General features: G+C 42.0%; 1 long non-coding RNA gene across 3 annotated transcripts in view; it reads right to left on the reverse strand.

Moving 5' to 3' along the window:
* Positions 1-10,057: 10,057 nt before the first annotated feature.
* LOC115157432 (uncharacterized) overlaps positions 10,058-13,229 on the reverse strand; it is a 38,272-nt gene continuing 35,100 nt past the window's right edge. For all 3 annotated transcript variants that reach the window (XR_003868450.1, XR_003868449.1, XR_003868448.1), the window contains one exon: positions 10,058-11,196. This is a non-coding gene — a long non-coding RNA (uncharacterized LOC115157432). The remainder of the gene's footprint in view (positions 11,197-13,229) is intronic.

Consider the following 13,229-nt stretch of genomic DNA (forward strand, 5'->3'; position numbering starts at 1 on the left):
AAATCAGCCAAGACTTCAGAAAAAAATTGTAGACCTTCACAAGTCTGGTACATCCTTGGGAGAAATTTACAAACGCCTGAAGGTACCACGTTCATCTGTACAAACAATAGTACGCAAGTATAAACACCATGGGACCACGCAGCCGTCATACCACTCAGGAAGGAGACGCGTTCTGTCTCCTAGAGATGAACGTACTTTAGTGCGAAAAGTGCAAATCAATCCCAGAACAACAGCAAAGGACCTTCTGAAGATGCTGGAGGAAACGGGTACAAAAATATCTATATCCACAGTAAAACGAGTCCTATATCAACATAACCTGAAAGGCCGCTCAGCAAGGAAGAAGCCACTACTCTAAAACCGCTATAAAAAAAGCCAGACTACGGTTTGCAACTGCTCATGGGGACAAAGATCATACTTTTTGGAGAAGTGTCCTCTGGTCTGATGAAACAAAAACTGTTTGGCCATAATGACCATCATTATGTTTGTAAGAAAAAGGGGGAGGCTTGCAAGCCGAAAAACACCATCCCAACCATGAAGCACAGGGGTAGCAGCATCATGTTGTGGGGGTGCTTTGCTGCAGGAGGGACTGGTGTACTTCACAAAATAGATGGCATCATGAGGAGGAAAATTATGTGGATATATTGAAGTAACATCTCAAGACATCAGTCAGGAAGTTAAAGCTTGGTCGCAAATGGGTCTTCCAAATGGACAATGACCCCAAGCATACTTCCAAAGTTGTGGCAAAATGGCTTAAGGACAACAAAGTCAAGGTATTGGAGTGGCCATCACAAAGCCCTGACCTCAATCCTATAGAAAATGTGTGGGCAGAACTGAAAAAGTGTGTGCGAGCAAGGAAGCCTACAAACCTGACTTAGTTACACCAGCTCTGTCAGGAGGAATGGGCCAAAATTCACCCAACTTATTGTGGGAAGCTTGTGGAAGGCTACCCGAAATGTTTGACCCAAGTCAAACAATTTAAAGGCAATGCTACCAAATACTAATTGAGTGTATGGAAACTTCTGACCCACTGGGAATGTGATGAAAGAAATAAAAGCTGAAATAAATCATTCTCTCTACTATTATTCTGACATTTCACATTCTTAAAATAAAGTGGTGATCCTAACTGACCTAAGACAGGGAATTTTTACTAGGATTACATTTCAGGAATTGTGAAAAACTGAGTTTAAATGTATTTGGCTAAGGTGTATGTAAACTTCCAACTTCAACTGTATGTGTACATATTCTCATTCACCCCTTTAGAGTTGTGTGTAGTAGGTAGTTGTGGAATTGTTAGATTACTTGTTAGATATTACTACACTGTCAGAACTAGAAGCACAAGCATTTCGCTACACTCGCATTAACATCTGCTAAACATGTGTAGGTGACAAATAAAATAAAATTTGATTTGAACTTGACTGACAGACAGAGGAAGATGAGGGAGAGAACGACTTGAGTCTCAGGCAAGAGAGGAATGGCTTAGCGAAGCTAGCTGAAAAACTAATTTCATCATCCTACGTCTGTATGTGGTGTGCATGGATGTGCATGTTCACGTGTGTGTGGTGTGGGTATTAGCAGAGATAGTTGTGGCGGCATCAGAATAGCTCTCAATGTGTTTCTAGACTCATTAATGCTGTTTGGTAACAATGAACAAAACCAAGGATGAATGGCAGCTGGCCATGCTAATCATCCCACTGTTGATCACCTCCCAGGACCCACCGTTACACACGTCTCCTCCCACTCGCCAGACTAGGCCCCCACATAGCCGTCCACAGACAGCGTACGATGGGGATGAATCCACTCTTCTTTATCAGGGTTTATTCTGCCCAGCTGACTCTGTGTGTGTGTGTGTGTGTGTGTGTGTGTGTGTGTGTGTGTGTGTGTGTGTGTGTGTGTGTGTGTGTGTGTGTGTGTGTGTGCAAATAAGACAATAGAGGATGAGATGACCAAATAAGACAATAGAGGATGAGATGACCAAATAAGACAATAGAGGATGAGATGAGCAAATAAGACAATAGAGGATGAGATGACCAAATAAGACAATAGAGGATGAGATGAGCAAATAAGACAATAGAGGATGAGATGAGCAAATAAGACAATAGAGAATGAGATGACCAAATAAGACAATAGAGCATGAGATGACCAAATAAGACAATAGAGGATGAGATGAGCAAATAAGACAATAGAGGATGAGATGACCAAATAAGACAATAGAGGATGAGATGAGCAAATAAGACAATAGAGGATGAGATGACCAAATAAAACAATAGAGGATGAGATGAGCAAATAAGACAATAGAGGATGAGATGAGCAAATAAGACAATAGAGAATGAGATGAGCAAATAAGACAATAGAGGATGAGATGAGCAAATAAGACAATAGAGGATGAGATGACCAAATAAGACAATAGAGGATGAGATGAGCAAATAAGACAATAGAGGATGAGATGAGCAAATAAGACAATAGAGGATGAGATGAGCAAATAAGACAATAGAGGATGAGATGAGCAAATAAGACAATAGAGGATGAGATGAGCAAATAAGACAATAGAGAATGAGATGAGCAAATAAGACAATAGAGGATGAGATGAGCAAATAAGACAATAGAGGATGAGATGAGCAAATAAGACAATAGAGGATGAGATGAGCAAATAAGACAATAGAGAATGAGATGAGCAAATAAGACAATAGAGAATGAGATGAGCAAATAAGACAATAGAGGATGAGATGAGCAAATAAGACAATAGAGAATGAGATGAGCAAATAAGACAATAGAGAATGAGATGAGCAAATAAGACAATAGAGGTAGAGACAAAAAGAAAGGTGTGAATCAATAAAACAAGGATTTAAGAATAAGGACTGAGAGCTGATATAGAAAACCAGTCAATGTGAAGGCAGACAGCTGAAAGAAAGTGAGAGCTGAGACAGACAAGAGAGAGAGAAAGAGTGACTCATTGCTAGGCTTGATTTAAGTCTGAGAGAGAAAGACTGACTCATTGCTAGGCTTGATTTAAGTCTGAGAGAGAAAGACTGACTCTTTGCTAGGCTTGATTTAAGTCTGAGAGAGAAAGACTGACTCATTGCTAGGCTTGATTTAAGTCTGAGAGAGAAAGACTGACTCATTGCTAGGCTTGATTTAAGTCTGAGAGAGAAAGACTGACTCATTGCTAGGCTTGATTTAAGTCTGAGAGAGAATCTGAGGCATTGTGGCGTGTGAAGGTTGGGACACTACACATGCTCACGCACGCCCACACACACACACACTCACTATTCTTAAACTCAGGGATAGTAAGACAGGGTCTATGGGCCTATTGAGCAGACTGGGAAGGAGTTGTGCCTTTCAGCACAGCTAATGAATCCTACAACCCAACGCATAAAGGAGAGAAGCGAGAGAGTTAGAGCTGCCCTCCTTCACCCATTCACTCACTTCCTCCCTTTGGAGAGATCCTGATGAGGTAATGGTGTCCTCTCTTAAAGACCTACCACGGATTATAATGAGGCTATAGAGGTACAGCACTCACAGTGCAGGGGAAAGCTGAACTGAATGGTTTGGATGGAAGAGAGAGTAAGGGCGGAGTGTGGGCGACTCCTCTGTACTAATGCTTTTCATAGAAACTAATCTGTTACAGGTTGGACCTTTAATTGTGCATGTTTTAAAGTGAATGCAATACAATGCAGTTTTATGTCTTATTACAGGATTGATCAGGCTGGTGGAACACACTGCATTATAAATGTTTCACATATAACGTGCTTCCTAACATGTTTTAGTAGCTGACAGGCAGGGTTGAGGAGTAACGTAATACATTTAGAAAGTAACCTACCCAACCCTGCTGTCAGGGAAGTTTCCGGAATGCCTGAAATCAGAATGTCAATCATAAAACAATCTCACACTTTCAGTAGGGGAGGTCTAACCTGAGGCAGTCTGCCTGTCTGTTATTCCAGAGGGCCTGAGTGACTGCAGATGATGGAGGCAGTGGCGGTTCGAGACCATTTCAACTGGGGGGGCCAAGCTGGGGCCAGTTGTACTGTTAGAGGGGCCAGTTACATTAGACGTTATTGTTGTCATATCGTTTTCACTGCATTGCAGGCATTAGCAGGCAAAATACCACGTTCATAGTCATTAGTGTTCCGCGTTGCCACTGTCTAATAACGGATGTAAAAAAAGAACGATAGCAAAAATTTGTTATGTAAAAATTATTTCATACTCCACATTTAGGGGGGCCACAAGGGGGTCCAAAATTGTTGTCACAGAGGCACTGCCCCCCCCCCCAGAACCGCAAGTGGATGGAGGACCCCTTCACCCCCATCTCTGCAGCAGCAGTCAGTCTGACCATCTCCTCATCTGAAAGAGGAGCTCTGATCGCCAAACAAAAGATGGCTACTGCTTATTAAACAGCCCTGTACATTCATTAGCATCCAGCTAGACCCAGACAGAGTGGTGGCCCTACACACGCACACACACTTACAAAGAGAGAGAGAGAGACTGGCCCCTCGGTCCCCCCTTTGGCCTTGACCCTTGAACTCTGGGGTCCTCTTTCACCTGCTGCAGAGACATTCTGGGCTTGGTGTCCGTCTAGCCAGTGCCTGCCTGTTCTGCATATATTCACTTGACGTTCCCAGGCTCCCAGTCCAGACCTCCAGGACCAGCCTGTTCACCCTCCTGTCCATCTCTCCATCACCAGCACAAAGCAGTATTCATATAGGACATTATGGAGATCCTCATTGTGTCTCTGTGTCTGGCTGTCTGAGTTCTTTCCCTCACAAGCTCTGCACTCCCTAAATCATATTTTAGTATCACTTCCTAAACCCACTTTAGTATCACTTCCTAAACCCACTTTAGTATCACTTCCTAAACCCACTTTAGTATCACTCCCTAAACCATATTTTAGTATCACTCCCTAAACCATATTTTAGTATCACTCCCTAAACCATATTTTTGTATCACTTCCTAAACCATATTTTAGTATCACTTCCTAAACCATATTTTAGTATCACTTCCTAAACCATATTTTAGTATCACTTCCTAAACCATATTTTAGTGTAACTCCCTAAACCATATTTTAGTATCACTTCCTAAACCATATTTTAGTATCACTTCCTAAACCATATTTTAGTATCACTCCCTAAACCATATTTTAGTATCACTTCCTAAACCATATTTTAGTATCACTTCCTAAACCATATTTTAGTATAACTCCCTAAACCATATTTTAGTATCACTTCCTAAACCATATTTTAGTATCACTCCCTAAACCATATTTTAGTATCACTTCCTAAACCATATTTTAGTGTAACTCCCTAAACCATATTTTAGTATAACTTCCTAAACCATATTTTAGTATCACTTCTAAACCATATTTTAGTATCACTTCCTAAACCATATTTTAGTATCACTTCCTAAACCATATTTTAGTATCACTTCCTAAACCATATTTTAGTGTAACTCCCTAAACCATATTTTAGTATCACTTCCTAAACCATATTTTAGTATCACTTCCTAAACCATATTTTAGTATCACTTCCTAAACCATATTTTAGTATCACTTCCTAAACCATATTTTAGTGTAACTCCCTAAACCATATTTTAGTGTAACTCCCTAAACCATATTTTAGTGTAACTCCCTAAACCATATTTTAGTGTAACTCCCTAAACCATATTTTAGTGTAACTCCCTAAACCATATTTTAGTGTAACTCCCTAAACCATATTTTAGTGTAACTCCCTAAACCATATTTTAGTGTAACTCCCTAAACCATATTTTAGTGTAACTCCCTAAACCATATTTTAGTGTAACTCCCTAAACCATATTTTAGTGTAACTTCCTAAACCATATTTTAGTATCACTTCCTAAACCATATTTTAGTGTAACTCCCTAAACCATATTTTAGTATCACTTCCTAAACCATATTTTAGTATCACTTCCTAAACCATATTTTAGTATCACTTCCTAAACCATATTTTAGTATCACTTCCTAAACCATATTTTAGTGTAACTTCCTAAACCATATTTTAGTGTAACTCCCTAAACCATATTTTAGTGTAACTCCCTAAACCATATTTTAGTGTAACTCCCTAAACCATATTTTAGTGTAACTCCCTAAACCATATTTTAGTATAACTCCCTAAACCATATTTTAGTGTAACTCCCTAAACCATATTTTAGTGTAACTCCCTAAACCATATTTTAGTATCACTTCCTAAACCATATTTTAGTGTAACTCCCTAAACCATATTTTAGTATCACTTCCTAAACCATATTTTAGTATCACTTCCTAAACCATATTTTAGTGTAACTTCCTAAACCATATTTTAGTGTAACTCCCTAAACCATATTTTAGTATCACTTCCTAAACCATATTTTAGTATAACTCCCTAAACCATATTTTAGTATCACTCCCTAAACCATATTTTAGTGTAACTTCCTAAACCATATTTTAGTATCACTTCCTAAACCATATTTTAGTGTAATTCCCTAAACCATATTTTAGTGTAACTTCCTAAACCATATTTTAGTTTAACTCCCTAAACCATATTTTAGTGTAACTCCCTAAACCATATTTTAGTATCACTCCCTAAACCCTCTTTTAGTATGGGCGAGCCCCCCAAACCCTGCCGTAAATCATTTGCACTTCGTAATGAGCGATCGCTATGAATTCCATTGGCGATATCCTCACTATACTCAGATTAGTGTGCCACAAGACTACCCTGGTCTATGACTGTAGAGCCATCTCCCTTTGTCATACCGAGAGAACAAAACCTCTATCAGAACTCATTTCTACGTCATATGTCCAGTATTCACTGCTAATACTGAACATCTCAGTCGAATTGATGTCAATGGCATGTTTTTAACTGTCTCTGAGAGTATTCATTAAGTCGTATTGTATTGTTTGTGAATTGCACAAATGTATGCCTCTATATTACAGCTTCTCGACCTGCTGTAGCACTTTCATATTTCACCAGTACCCCTCCCCTCTCCTCTCCTCTCTCCTTCCTCTCTCAGAGTTTATAGTGTGGTTGATTTCTCCTTCTCTGGCATTGCAGGGGTAAACTCTCTACTTCGCTCCTTCTTGCTTCCTCTTCCTGTTTTATTATCCATTTCTATTGGCTCCAATCATCCTTCCGTCCTCTGATTGGACAGAATGATGCAGAATATCATTAATGTATTCAACATGAGACTAGAGCTCTTTACTGTAATGTTGTGACTGATGGTGTGTGTTCTCCCTCCTTGTTAAAGCGTGGCCGTTCCTTCACACCTTTAAAAAAGCGTAATCCTTTGATAGGAGCGAGGGATGATTGTGTTCCGCTAATGGGGAGACCGGGGTTGTGTATATGTCTGGGTCGCCGGACAGCATATGGGCTCCCTCGCTGCACTGAATATGTAAATGACTCACACATATTCAGACCCAGACATGTTATCCCCCCTCCTCCCTGGACCCTCTATTAATAGTTTCTGGGCAAACGAGACAGTTACACCCCCCCCAAACGCTCAACCCTCCGAAACACATCCCCCATGCCCTCCAACCCCTCAAGTCTAGACCCCCAAATCACCCCCCAGTCTCCCCCTCACCCAGACTCCCCCCATCACCCCTCTCCGCTGCCCCCTCCCCTCCGCTCCCACCATCGTCAGACAGACCCTATGATTCGCGTGACCGCCATTTTGCCCACAGTATAGCCAACTGTACAGGGCTAACTGCTGCAGCTGCCTAGCTGCATGGGCGAATGCAAATACGAAGACCGCATTGTTGCTCAGCTGCTCAGACCATTCGCCTCGAATTAATTAATGGCCAAAAACGGAGACGCTCAATTAAATATAACTGTGGGAACGATGCGCCAGAGGATGTTTCAGACATTCATCTTTATCCTCCTAATTCCCAGACTATATCATTTGAATGAATTGACAGTACCGGCTAGTTACTAGACAACTCAGATGAGAAAATGTGCTGTGAAATTATGCCTCACATAAGAGTTTTTTAAATGTATTTTAAGAGCATTTTTCCCCATCTGTCTGACATGTTTGAAAATAATGACAAGGAGATGCTTGAAGCAATTTTATCAGAGATGTATTTTAGCAATAAGGAGAGTATCAGCTCAAAAGATCCCCTCTCATCCTACATCTCTCATTTCATCTCTCACTTCTATTATATCCCGTCATCGCAGAGTCGGTTACACCACAGCTTGGCGACTGGGTTCTATACATATAGTTGTGTCCAATGCCATGGAAACCAGACGACCCACTATGAGAGACCAATGTGCATGGTAATGAGGCTATTATGGTCTGTCTGGAGTTCATTGGGCCTGGGAATCCCCAATTACAGTCTGGGTGCGTGTGTGTTTTTGTCCGTCTCATTTACGTGTGTCTATAAGTGTGTGTGTGTGTGTGTGTGTGTGTGTGTGTGTGTGTGTGCGTGTGCCAATGAGCGCCCACGCGTGTCTGTGATGTGTGTGCATTGCATGTCTGTGTACACGTGTGAATAAGCGTGTGTGTGTCCGGGGAATTTGATTAACGAAAGCCCCTGTCTCTCTGTACAGTGAGTGATTTGCATACGGGGGAATGTCCCAGTCTAACACACACATGCCTCATATGACACCACCAGATCACTCCTTCTATTCCAGCCACATTAACAGCTATAAAACACAATATCACACACACACACACACACACACACACACAGCACGAGGGAAACGAACAGCGGTGACAAGCCTTTCTACTTAGCGTACAGACACTCACCACCACTACGGCATGTTTACGAGGAATTGGCTTTGTCAGCACCCACGCTTACTAAATCAAGTGGATATGCAAATGCTATTAGCCTAGATTTGCATATGGCGGGCAAGGTAACGGTCGCACAGATGGTGCTAGAACAGAGACACCGCTGGCCGCCATCTTTGGCAGAGGAACTGAGCGGTGGCCATTTTGTCTGAAGCTGTGCCCGTCTGGATGTAAACAACAGCGCTGTGTTACCGTGACTACGATGGTAGCTTGGCACTAAAGCCTTATAACAGACAGCTGGCACATTCACCAAGAAAGAAGGGGTGTGATGGAGACCCACCATTGCGGGCTAGTCCTAGTACATAACACTACCAGACAATAGCAGGGTACAGTACATATGTAAGGAAAGAGATACTACTCGAGAGCAATGCAGATGTGTGGGTTATGTGTGTTCGTTTTCTTCTCACAACCATATTATGATGGGGGCTATACAGGTATAATTTTGTTTTATGTGATATTTAAATTAGAGGGAATTATAGGGAATTACAGGGAAATGCTCAGTGTTGGAAAGAAGTATTGTCAGTGTGTGTAAAAGTGGAAAAGTATGTTCTTACCAGATAAGATACAGTGAGCTCCAAAAGTATTGGGAAAGTGACCCATTTTTTGTTGTTTTGGCTCTGTACTCCAGCACTTTGGATTTGAAATGACTATGATGTTAAAGTGCAAATGTAATGTGTCATTTTGGAGTCACTTTTATTGTAAATAAGAATATAATATGTTTCTAAACACTTCTACATTAATGTGGATGATACATTTATTATTAGATAATCCTGAAAGAATCCTGAATAATGATCCCCCCCCCCAAAAATAAATGCTAACCTCTGTTATTGTAATGGTGAAAGTTAAGCATGACTTGGGGGTATGATATTTGTGCATCTGTAACATTTTCACTCATCATTATTCAGGATTCATTCAGGATTATTTGTAATCATGTTAGCATCCACATTAATGTAGACGTGTTTAGAAACATATTCTATTCTTATTTACAATAAAAGTGACTCCAAACTGACACAATACATTATTTACCATTCATTTCTATTGGGCACAAAATAATCTGAAACACAACCAAAACAAACAGCAAATGCATCCAACAAGTTTGTAGAGTCCCAAGCTTGATGTAATCATTGCGTGCTAGGAATATGGGACCAAATACTACACTTATGACTACTTTAATACACATATAAGTGAATTTGTCCCAATACTTTTGGTCCTCTAAAATGGGGGGACTATATATAAAAAGTGCTGTAATTACTAAACGGTTCCCCAGATATGGATGAAAATACCCTCAAATTAAAGCTGACAGTCTGCCCTTTAACCTCATAGTCATTGTATCATTTCAAATCCAAAGTGCTGGAGTACAGAGCCAAAACAACAACAAATTTGTCACTCTCCCAATACTTTTGGCGCTCACTGTATGCGTGTCTCTGCTGGTACTGTGTTCTTCAGGGAGTGTCCAGTCATCCGTACTGCTCCTTTTCGTGGTCTTGTGTTGTCCAGGATCCTTTTTGTGGTCTTGTGTTGTCCAGGATCCTTTTCGTCCATTTTTTCTAGCTGGTCAGAATGAAGGAACAGTGTTGATTGGAGATCTGACATGGGTTTTACTGGGCCTGGGTTTTAGTCGTTCATTCTATGGTCTTTGATCATGCCAAATAAAAAAAGACATTGGAATTGAACAATAAAGAGCCTAATAAAAATATGTTTTAAAAAATGTCAATTTTAGTGGATGTTGTGGTTTGTATACTGCTTTGGAGGAAGCACACCAGTGTAAACTGTCTCTTTGTCAAATGTAAAAGTGTCCCAGGGAATAAGCAGTGAGTGGATTTGAAGTCTGAATCAAAATGTGAACCCCTCTGCCAGCATTTACACACAGCAACACAGGGAAGGTAGGGGAGTATGTCAATCTTATTTTTAAGAAAAGAGAAATAAAGAGAGGGATATCCCCTTAAGCATTCTTTCAAAAAAAGAAACGATAACTCAGGAGAGCGTGTATCATGTGTTGTTTGTTGGGAGGCCCCCTCCAGCAGCAGAACCACACACACCCAGTGTGGGTAGGGACCCAGGCCCAGTCTCAGGAACTTTGGCTGGGGCTGAGCAAGGTTGAGATGGGCCTCTCCTCTGGAGGTCTTCAGGCCCCTAGGCTGTGGGCTAACATTCTCTTCTCCATATTGATTTATTTTGCCGTTAGCTCCAGAGGTGCTGGTAACCAGCAGGGACTTCTTCCTGCATCGCCAGCCCACTCACAAGCTCTGTTTTTGGGCCTCACTCACTCCAAACGACCCTGTGATGGGAGTATAGACCAGGAGAGGAGAGAGGAGGACAAGAGCCCATGGCGAATGAACTGCCGCATAGGGCCTGTCTCTGTTCAGTTGTCTACCCAGCCTTCATCCTTCACTCCGTCCGCCCACTCTCTTTCTTTTTCTCATCCTCCATCTGTGAAAGGAGACAAATACAGAGTTAAATATATATTTTTTACACTTCACCTTTAGCATTCGACATCTCTCCGCTACATGCAAATGCAAATGTTTTACACCAGCTCTTTGATGTTGGAGATGTGGAAAGCAAATGCCAACTTGCGCTTTAGTAGCGTAGCCCCAAGACTACTAGACACAAACAAACTCTACAGAAATGCAAAGACAGGGCGGTAACACAATAGATGCATAAACCCACAGTATGCCTTGCATACATTGAATTTACGTTCATAATAACAAAATGGTAGATGTTCATTTCAAAGCATTATTGCCATATATAATTTACTACACACTAAGAGTGAAAACAAAGCTTGCGCTTTTTTTTGTTTTAGTTTGAATAATATACTGCAATACCTTATATCACCATCTGATTAGTTATCATTTCAGTATTCACACTAATATTTTCCTAATATTATCCCCAAGGTCTCCTTGTCTCAGTCATCCCCAAGGTTTCCTCAAGTCTTCTGAACCCCCTGTCTCCCTGTCTCAGTCATCCCCAAGGTATCCTCAAGTCTTCTGAAACCCCTGTCTCAGTCATCCCCAAGGTTTCCTAAAGTCTTCTGAAACCCCTGTCTCCTTGTCTCAGTCATCCCCAAGGTTTCCTAAAGTCTTCTGAAACCCCTGTCTCAGTCATCCCCAAGGTTTCCTAAAGTCTTCTGAACCCCCTGTCTCCCTGTCTCAGTCATCCCCAAGGTATCCTCAAGTCTTCTGAAACCCCTGTCTCAGTCATCCCCAAGGTTTCCTCAAGTCTTCTGAAACCCCTGTCTCCCTGTCTCAGTCATCCCCAAGGTATCCTCAAGTCTTCTGAAACCCCTGTCTCAGTCATCCCCAAGGTTTCCTCAAGTCTTCTGAAACCCCTGTCTCCCTGTCTCAGTCATCCCCAAGGTTTCCTCAAGTCTTCTGAAACCCCTGTCTCCTTGTCTCAGTCATCCCCAAGGTTTCCTCAAGTCTTCTGAAACCCCTGTCTCCCTGTCTCAGTCATCCCCAAGGTTTCCTCAAGTCTTCTGAAACCCCTGTCTCCCTGTCTCAGTCATCCCCAAGGTTTCCTAAAGTCTTCTGAAACCCCTGTCTCCTTGTCTCAGTCATCCCCAAGGTTTCCTCATGTCTTCTGAAACCCCTGTCTCCCTGTCTCAGTCATCCCTAAGGTTTTAGTTAACATGTTGGTAAAAAAGCAAGGTTGGTAGTGGTACGAAAGTAATGGTTGACCTTGTATTTCAGTAGAGGACTGGAGTACAGAACTCCTCTGTGTGCGTGTGGCTGTGTGGCCGTGTGTGTGTGTGTCCTTTGAATATCAGTGTATGCTTATGAGCGAGTGTGTTTGCCTCAGATAGGAAAGAGTAGTGAGTGGTATCAGATAGATCAGGGGTGCAGCCACGATGCCCTATGCAGAGGGGGGTTATGTGGAGGAAGATTCCAGACACAATGCTCCCATTGAGAAGGTTCAGACATGGGTGTTAACTCCCCATTCCTCACCAGCAGAGGCGAGTGGGGTGGACAATGTTAGTTCAGGGCAGCCTTCCACCAAGCACAGAGTAAAGGCACTGCATTATAAAGACAGGAGAGGAGAGAGAGAGAGAGGGATGGAGAGTTGAAAGGAAAATGGGGGAGGGAGAGAGAGAGAGAGCGAGAGAGAGAGAGAGGGGTGTGTTTGTGTATGTGGAGAGAGAGAGAGAGAGAGAGAGAGAGAGAGAGAGAGAGAGAGAGAGAGAGAGAGAGAGAGATACAGTGCTTGTCTGTGTGTCACCACTACAGGGAGGAGGTCAAAGACTTAGCAGTGTGTTGCCAGGACAACCACCTCTCCCTCAGTGTCAGTAAGACCAAGGAACTGATCGTGGACTACAGGAGAAAGAGGGGAGAGTACGCACCCATCCACATCAACGGGACTGTTGTGGAGCAGGTTGAGAGCTTTAAGTTCCTTGGTGTCCACATCACTAAGGACTTAACATAGTCCACACACATCCTCACAGTGGTGAAGAGGGCACGGCAGCACCTTTT

This window comes from Salmo trutta, chromosome 21 (genome assembly GCF_901001165.1).
Source record: "Salmo trutta chromosome 21, fSalTru1.1, whole genome shotgun sequence".
NCBI lineage: Eukaryota > Metazoa > Chordata > Actinopteri > Salmoniformes > Salmonidae > Salmo > Salmo trutta.